Consider the following 7,459-nt stretch of genomic DNA (forward strand, 5'->3'; position numbering starts at 1 on the left):
TAACGGGCTTGATTTTAATTCAAGAAGGCGCATAATATTTTAATTATATTTCTTAGTTTCAGAAATTGGAATACGTGCTTCATTAAACCTAGATTAAAACTATCCATATTTATAAATATCTAGTTTCAATGGCCAACCTAAAATATTGAAAATAGTCTATTTTTATGAATGAAGTTAGTATTTTTTAACATAACAATTACTCCTTCCGTCCGCGAATAGGAGTCCCGTTTTTTTATTTTAGTCGTCCGCGAATAGGAGTCTCGGTTCATTTTTACCATAAATGGTAATAGTGTCTCACCTTCCATTAACTCATTCCACTCACATTTCATTTAAAACTAATATATGCACGTGCAGTGACGGAACTAGTAAGGACAAGCCCCCGCTCCAGCGGGGGCTTGCCGGTGCCAGACACTGTATAATTATTCTGTGCTTGGGGCGGAAATTGAATAGAGTGCCCGTAATATTTTTCTTATTGTATGATTTTCAGAGAGATGAGGAGAAGAAATGAAGAGTCACTGTGTGAAATAGAGATAGAATAGATAGAGACCAAGAAAGAGAAAGCTTATTGAAATTTGGAAATGATTTTTGACGCACGGTAAGCTATATTAACTTTTTACAGAGCAATATTATTAAATTAATTAGTAGTACTACTCTATTTCTTTAAATTTAATAGTTTACAAGTTTTGAAATCAGAATATACTAGAAATCAAAATATACCTCCATAATGTATTCTTAATAAAAAAAAGGATATTGCAAATATCTCAACCAAATTTGCAATATAGAATTTTTTAACAATAAAAAAAAGAGTGATGAGCAAGGCATTATCAAATATTATAAATAAATAATTATACTCTCTAATACGCATCTTAGTATTGAATTATATTGCACATTACTTTTATCCGATTGTTGAGTTTGAGTTTGGACTATTAATTATTAAGTTGATTGTAAAGTAATAGAAATGGAAGTACAATTGCTTAAATCTCTATTTTCAAATCTATCTATTCTTAAAATAATACTCCGTCGGTCACTAGGAGTCTCATTTAAGTTTAACATAGATTTTAAGAAATATAAAGGAAAGTGGTTGAGAAAAGATAATGTAATGTAAGACTCATTTTTATATATTTGTTTTATAATATAATGCAAGTGTTTGGAGACTAGATATTGCTCAATTTAGTACATATATGGCCAAGAAGTGGCATGATTATGTCTTGTTCTCCATTATTTTGGTATGTTGACCGTTTTTGTGCGAGATGTATAGAATAAAATGAGCTTAATTGGTGAAAAATGGACGAATAAGTGGATCTCGGGACGTTTCTTTCCAACTGGAAGTCCCAGCAACTCACTAGAACTGCACGATGAACCAGAGAGTTTTTGGCGACTCGCCGGAATGCCGAATGTAACACACACACACTCTCTCTCAATTTTTGTCTTCCATTATTCTTCAATAATTCATCATCTTTTGCATTCCTTTGGAGTTAAAGAATCAAGAACCTTTGAAGTGCTTTTCTATTAGTTTCACCGTTCGATTTCGAGAAAAATGTATGTTATTCATCTTCTTCGTATTTTACCGTTTATTAAACCAAATATTATATATTTATTGGGACGGAGGGAGTAAAGTTTTAAGCAATGAGATAGTGAAGATCAAGTGAAATATATCTACACAATTTTCTATTTATTCAAACAAACATAACACCTTTATTCCTTTTGAGGCAAGAATGCCAATTTCAATTTTTAGCCAGACACGCCATGAGTTGCGAAGAATCAATCTCAAAACTCATGAAAGCTACACTTTTAAGCAATTCACCTTTGCAACTTACACAAAAATCAAACTACACTAGAATACAAGGGAATATACAAAAATATAAAAATAATTTAAGGTAATATACAAAAATATAAAAATCCAACCCATACAAATATTCTTGAGCTCAAGGCTGCTGCTGCTGCATAGATGCTTGAATCAGAGAGGTGAGAGAGGGATGAATCCGTGCTGTTTTCATCGACCGCGCTTCACTTCTTCCCTGAGCTAATTCCTCGCCCAACGGCCACCTTGGCCGGAGATCAAGCTGATATACATACACACAAAGCAAGAAAATCAGCTTATGAAATAATACAAATTCTTAACAAAGTAAAAGAGACGAACCACAGCATCCTCCGGTTCACATGCAGGCGGCGGAGGATCGTATCTTCCCATGCAGAAATGCTCGATGCCGGCCCAAGCAATCATTGTGCCTATCACAAACAAAAGGGAACACAAACTGCGTGTCAGCTATTTTCAGATCTATGTAAGCCAAAAATGAGGAATCAAATCTGCTGGTGGCGTAGAACGAGACGACATGGGGGAGAGTTAGACTACTACCATTGTCAGTACAAAGACTGGGAGGAGGGCAGACAAGTTGCAGGCCTTTCTTCTCAACAATCTTATTGAGGTGAGACCTGACATATTGGTTGGATGCAACGCCTCCTGAGACCACCTGTCCAAGGAATGATACAGCTCACGTGTCATGGGTGAAAATATTCAGGATACAAGAAATAAGGGCCACAGAAGTAAGACACCAGTAATACTGTATTTTTCTAACCAGATGCTTCACAGATGGCTCGATCTCCATTGCCCATTCAATCGCTCTTTCACATTTTTCTTCCAAATGCAGCACCGCAACCCGCTGCAATCACACGTATTTGTGAAGTTCAAGAGCAAAGATTAGATAGCATTGGTGCAGGTTTACCAGCAGAATACACCAGAAAGAAGGAAGGAAACGGGGAGAGAAGTCTTGGAGTAGATCACCTGAAAAGAGGCTGCAATATCAGCCCGAGCCTTTCTGTCTTCCTCACTAGCTTCAGCAACATGTATTGCAGCATCACTGCACCAACAAATAAATGTTTAGCTATTGGGAAGACCAACGTAGAAGAAACTAATGGTTAAAAGAAATTACATATTTTTGGATTCAATTGCCAATCTGACTTGAGTCTTCAGACCTGCATATGAGAAATTGCAGTGTTTGTGCTGTTTCATGGGAACCTGCAGAAAATCAAAACATTAATATTGCAGTCGTAAAGGTTTGAATCAGGGTAAGAATCCAGTTGAGGTTTTGGAGGACAGCTAGCCTTGAATTTAATAGATTTTTCATCACCTTCTCGAGCCAGCTCCACTACAGCAGGGCCTCCACTCTTCCTCATATGAAGACCCAGCCATTTGGCCGTCTTATCATATGCCTCTCCAATTGCATCATCTATCGCGGTCCCAAGTTGTATGTAATGGCCAAGATCACGCGCAAGAACAAGAAGATTATGACTGCCTAAGTGAACACATAGATCCCAGTAACGATCAGTTATCTTGCCGGAAATCTTTGTATGTCTCTTACTTGAGATTATGCATGCTTAGTAAATTGTGCAAAATTGAAGTGAAAAAGTACATAGTTATGATCATACCTGAGATGAGGAAGGCCATGAAAGGGAACTGTAAATCGCTTTGAACTAACCTAGACGAAAACAAAATGTCATGTCTTCAATATGTCATAAGCATCAAGCACGTGACCTGTAACATGATATAACTTACATATTTTACAAACCATTTCTAAATTCTCGTTCCATATTGAGACGAACTAGAATGTTTACTAAATCCAAATAAAGATATAGGGCAATGATGAATTGTGACACATGACGTAAAACGTTAATATCAAGAAATAGGTTATATATTCAGCATGTTTGTTTAAATGACAAATTCTTTCGTAGATTGTCGTAGTTACCTTGCAACCAAGGCATGGGCTTCCTCGATGAACGCCAATAATGGGTAGAGCATAAGCCCCAGCAAGTTTCCGAGCTTTCCTAACACCAACTGCTCAAAATGTAATAACAGATTGTAAGAACTCCTCAACATATATAAGTTCTTTATGTCTATCCAATTACACTACCAAAATCTTGTGATCTGAGATTCTGATTACCAAATCAAGAATAGATTAGAACAGTAACACGAAATCACAAATGAAAATAATAAATTTTGTCACCACTACCAACTTGATGGAAAAGGAAGAAAGAGATAATCCAGGAATGAGACTAAGTCACTAAGATGAGAGAGAGTGACTGAGTGGGACAATATAAAGAAGAAAGAAAGATGAAGGTGACATAAATGTAGCAAATTACCACGCAGGCAAAGGCTTAAACCCGGACCAATTATAACAGCAACTGCAGAAAGGTCTTCCTCAGTCAATTTTGCTTTATCAAGAGCTTCCTGCACTACCTGTGCAGAGATAGCACCAAATATGTCAGAGAGGAAGGTATATACTATATAAACGTATAGATTTGGAAGTTGGAACTAAGACAAGTAGGACTTCCTATCCCCAGATTCCCCACAGAGAAAGGGAGAGCGAGAGCATAGGAAGAAAAAGGAGAAGAGTCTCCTCCTCGAAATATCTTTAAGTGTGTACTTGATGTTTGCAAGTTATTAAGAAGAAAAAGTAAAAGAAAACAATGCTGAAAATAATCGCAAATAGAACAGTTAATACCAAGATAGTAGGACAGTACCTGATCAATCACCAATGAATGTGCTTCTTCTGCCATCTTAGGAGCAACTCCCCCATAACGAACAAGCAGATCAGCCTTGATGTAGGTGAGGACAAATTTAGCAAATTACATGAAAATATTTGTGTATTGTTCTGTGCTTAGTACAAAACAAGAGAAAAACAGTCAAAGGGAAGTATAACACAATTGTTCACTGACTCTAATAAGCACATAAGTCAAAACTAGATAAAGTGTATAGGGCCAGCAAGATTCCAACTCTTCAACTGTTGTAAAATCCTTATGCTGATATTCTAGTAACCAAGGACACTTGAAACTAAGACAAGTGGTGTGCTTTTCAACCCATTACACTTGGAAATATGCGTTCAGCTTCAGCATATAGCATTTTGCAACATATACAAACAGTTCCATAGAAACCAGACCAAAGATAGTATTCTAACCTTCACATGTTCGGAGAGAGATCTCAGACTACTTCTCTCTACCAAGTACCAAAATCAATTGTCTGAACAACCATGTTGTCTCTTTTGGATGAAGAGAATAAGATTATGTCATGGAACGCTGCTAAGGGACTCATTAGCAAGAATATCTAGAACCTATTAGCAGCTGAAATGAACCATCTATATGACCATGCATATCTAGAGGAAACTTAGACAATGCTGCTTCAGTCGGTTAGCAGCAGTTTAAACCGTTGCTCTCAAAATTCCAACCAAACCAAATGACTGGAGTCCTTATTTGAGGATGCTCAAATTATTAACAGTTGATTTTAATGTTTTTTAACCATTAAATGGTTTTGAATCCCAACTTAGGTAGCACTAATTGGTGTCTCCTACTTTCATGCAATGTTAACATTTAGATATTAGCCTATTTCCTTTCTCCATTCAGTTTATTAAGGCAACCTACTTGTCTCTGAGCATGAGAACTATAAAACCTAACCTATGGATGTGCCTGTTGGAATCTATCTCAACTAGTCGATTCTTTTATGCACAGAACTGAAGTTTGAACAACTTATCGTCAGACATTAAGCAGTAAATGAGTACGTTGAATAAGGACTAAGGAGGCAAACCGAACACTTGCACAAGATCCCAACAACACTAGATCAAACAGCTTTCTACCCTCCTCTATGAGAATGGGGCATCAATCTCAGAACTAAGTCAAAATGCTGCATATAATCCTTCCTTGATTTTCCTCCAACCTTACTATATATCCCTTAAATTTTCCAAGCACTTCTTCTACTGTCATTAAGGACCAGGCCAATAGTGATGACATGAGTTCAGTATTACTCCCTCCGTCCCACAAGAATATGCATATTATGTTGGGCACGGGTTTTAATTCACAATTGGTAAAGTAAGAGAGGTGTAAAAAGAAAAAGTAGTTAAAGACTTGTTAGTGGAGAATGAGTCTCACCTCATTAGAGAGAAAAGAATTTCCAAAATTCAAAAGTGCATATTCTTATGGGACAGACTTAAAAGGAAAGAGTGCATATTCTTGTGGGACGGAGGGAGTATGATAATGTTGGATAGTTGAGTAGTAACAAACATGTTACATCAGTAAATATATGAACTAGACCAAGGAGCACTAAAGGACAAGGACTACATCTCCCAATACCAACATGACATGAATATGTTTGATCATATGTGCTGCTTCAAAACAAGCTGCACATCGAATATCATTATCAACAGAGTATTCAAGCTCCAAAATATTATGAATGAGAAAGAATATCAGTAATATTTCAGTGCCTCACATAAAAGACAGCCCAGACAAGAATGAAGGGATCATAATCATGGTCATCATGCAACACATACTATTTTAAAATACACGAACAAATCAAATAGCAACACAAACAAAGTCGGGAAAAAGGAAAGAATTGGATTAAATAGCTCAAGGAATCATACAAGCAAAGACACTCATTTATACATACCTGTGAAGACACGACTTGGCTAAGATTTCGCCATTGCTCCGAACCTACCATCACGCCGTCATATAAAAAGAAACGATTTTTATAAATCATTTTAAAAGATAACGAAACTTCTTGTTGTTTAGTACTTCACAAAACAATTTCAAGACAGACGCAGGCAGAACTTACTACTGCAGCCGCAGTGTCGTCACAACTAGTTTCAATACCAAGAACAACCAACTCCTCATCTTGGCTTGACGCATTAATGGCTCGCGCCTTCCGGCAAGACGAATAATGGACCGAAACAAAATCAGTTGTCCGATGGAGAAAAGGCGTTAGGGGTCTGCTCAATTTGGGTATGAATTGCAAATTTTGGACAGCTTTAGTGGAAAAGCGGATTGAGGGCATCAAGCAAAATTTCACGAATGTACGTCATGGGAGATCCGTCATTTGTACCCGGAAAAAAAAACGTTTCCCGTGATGGGAAAGACGTGTGAGCCTCTTGCTTGTTTTAACCAAACACGCGATAGTCTCTTGCGTGTATACAAGACCCGCGTTACTCTCATGCGTGTTTTAATTAAACACGCATCAAGCTCATGCGTGTTTGAATGAATGAAAAATCGACGATTCTCCCCTCTTCCTTCACTCCCAGCAGCTCCCTCTCTGCACGCCCAACGACGAGACGGCGCCGAATTCGTCATCTAGCCGACGAAAATCGAAGTGAATCCGACATCTAGCGGCTCCCATTCCTCTTTTAAGTGTTGTTAGGTAACTTTTTACCCTTAATTTCGATTTTAGTTGGTTATAGATTTAGGGTTCATGGTTTGAAATTTTTTGTTGAATTATTGAATTTGTGAATTATTGAAATTGGAGTCGAATTTTTGTTGAATTATTGAAATTGGTTTCGAATTTTTGGTGTTGCGGTGAATTTGTGATGAATTTGGTGTTGGGGTGAATTTGTGATGAATTTGGTGTTGAATTGTGATGAAAGACATATGTTAAAAGACATATTAAACTTTACAATGTTTATCAATCTTATTATTTTGTAATTTG

General features: G+C 37.0%; 1 pseudogene; it reads right to left on the reverse strand.

The window, feature by feature from the left end:
* Positions 1-1,671: 1,671 nt before the first annotated feature.
* LOC121795840 lies at positions 1,672-6,831 on the reverse strand (annotated as a pseudogene).
* Between the last annotated feature and the right edge of the window lie 628 nt (positions 6,832-7,459).

Source organism: Salvia splendens, chromosome 3 (genome assembly GCF_004379255.2).
Source record: "Salvia splendens isolate huo1 chromosome 3, SspV2, whole genome shotgun sequence".
NCBI classification, from domain to species: domain Eukaryota; kingdom Viridiplantae; phylum Streptophyta; class Magnoliopsida; order Lamiales; family Lamiaceae; genus Salvia; species Salvia splendens.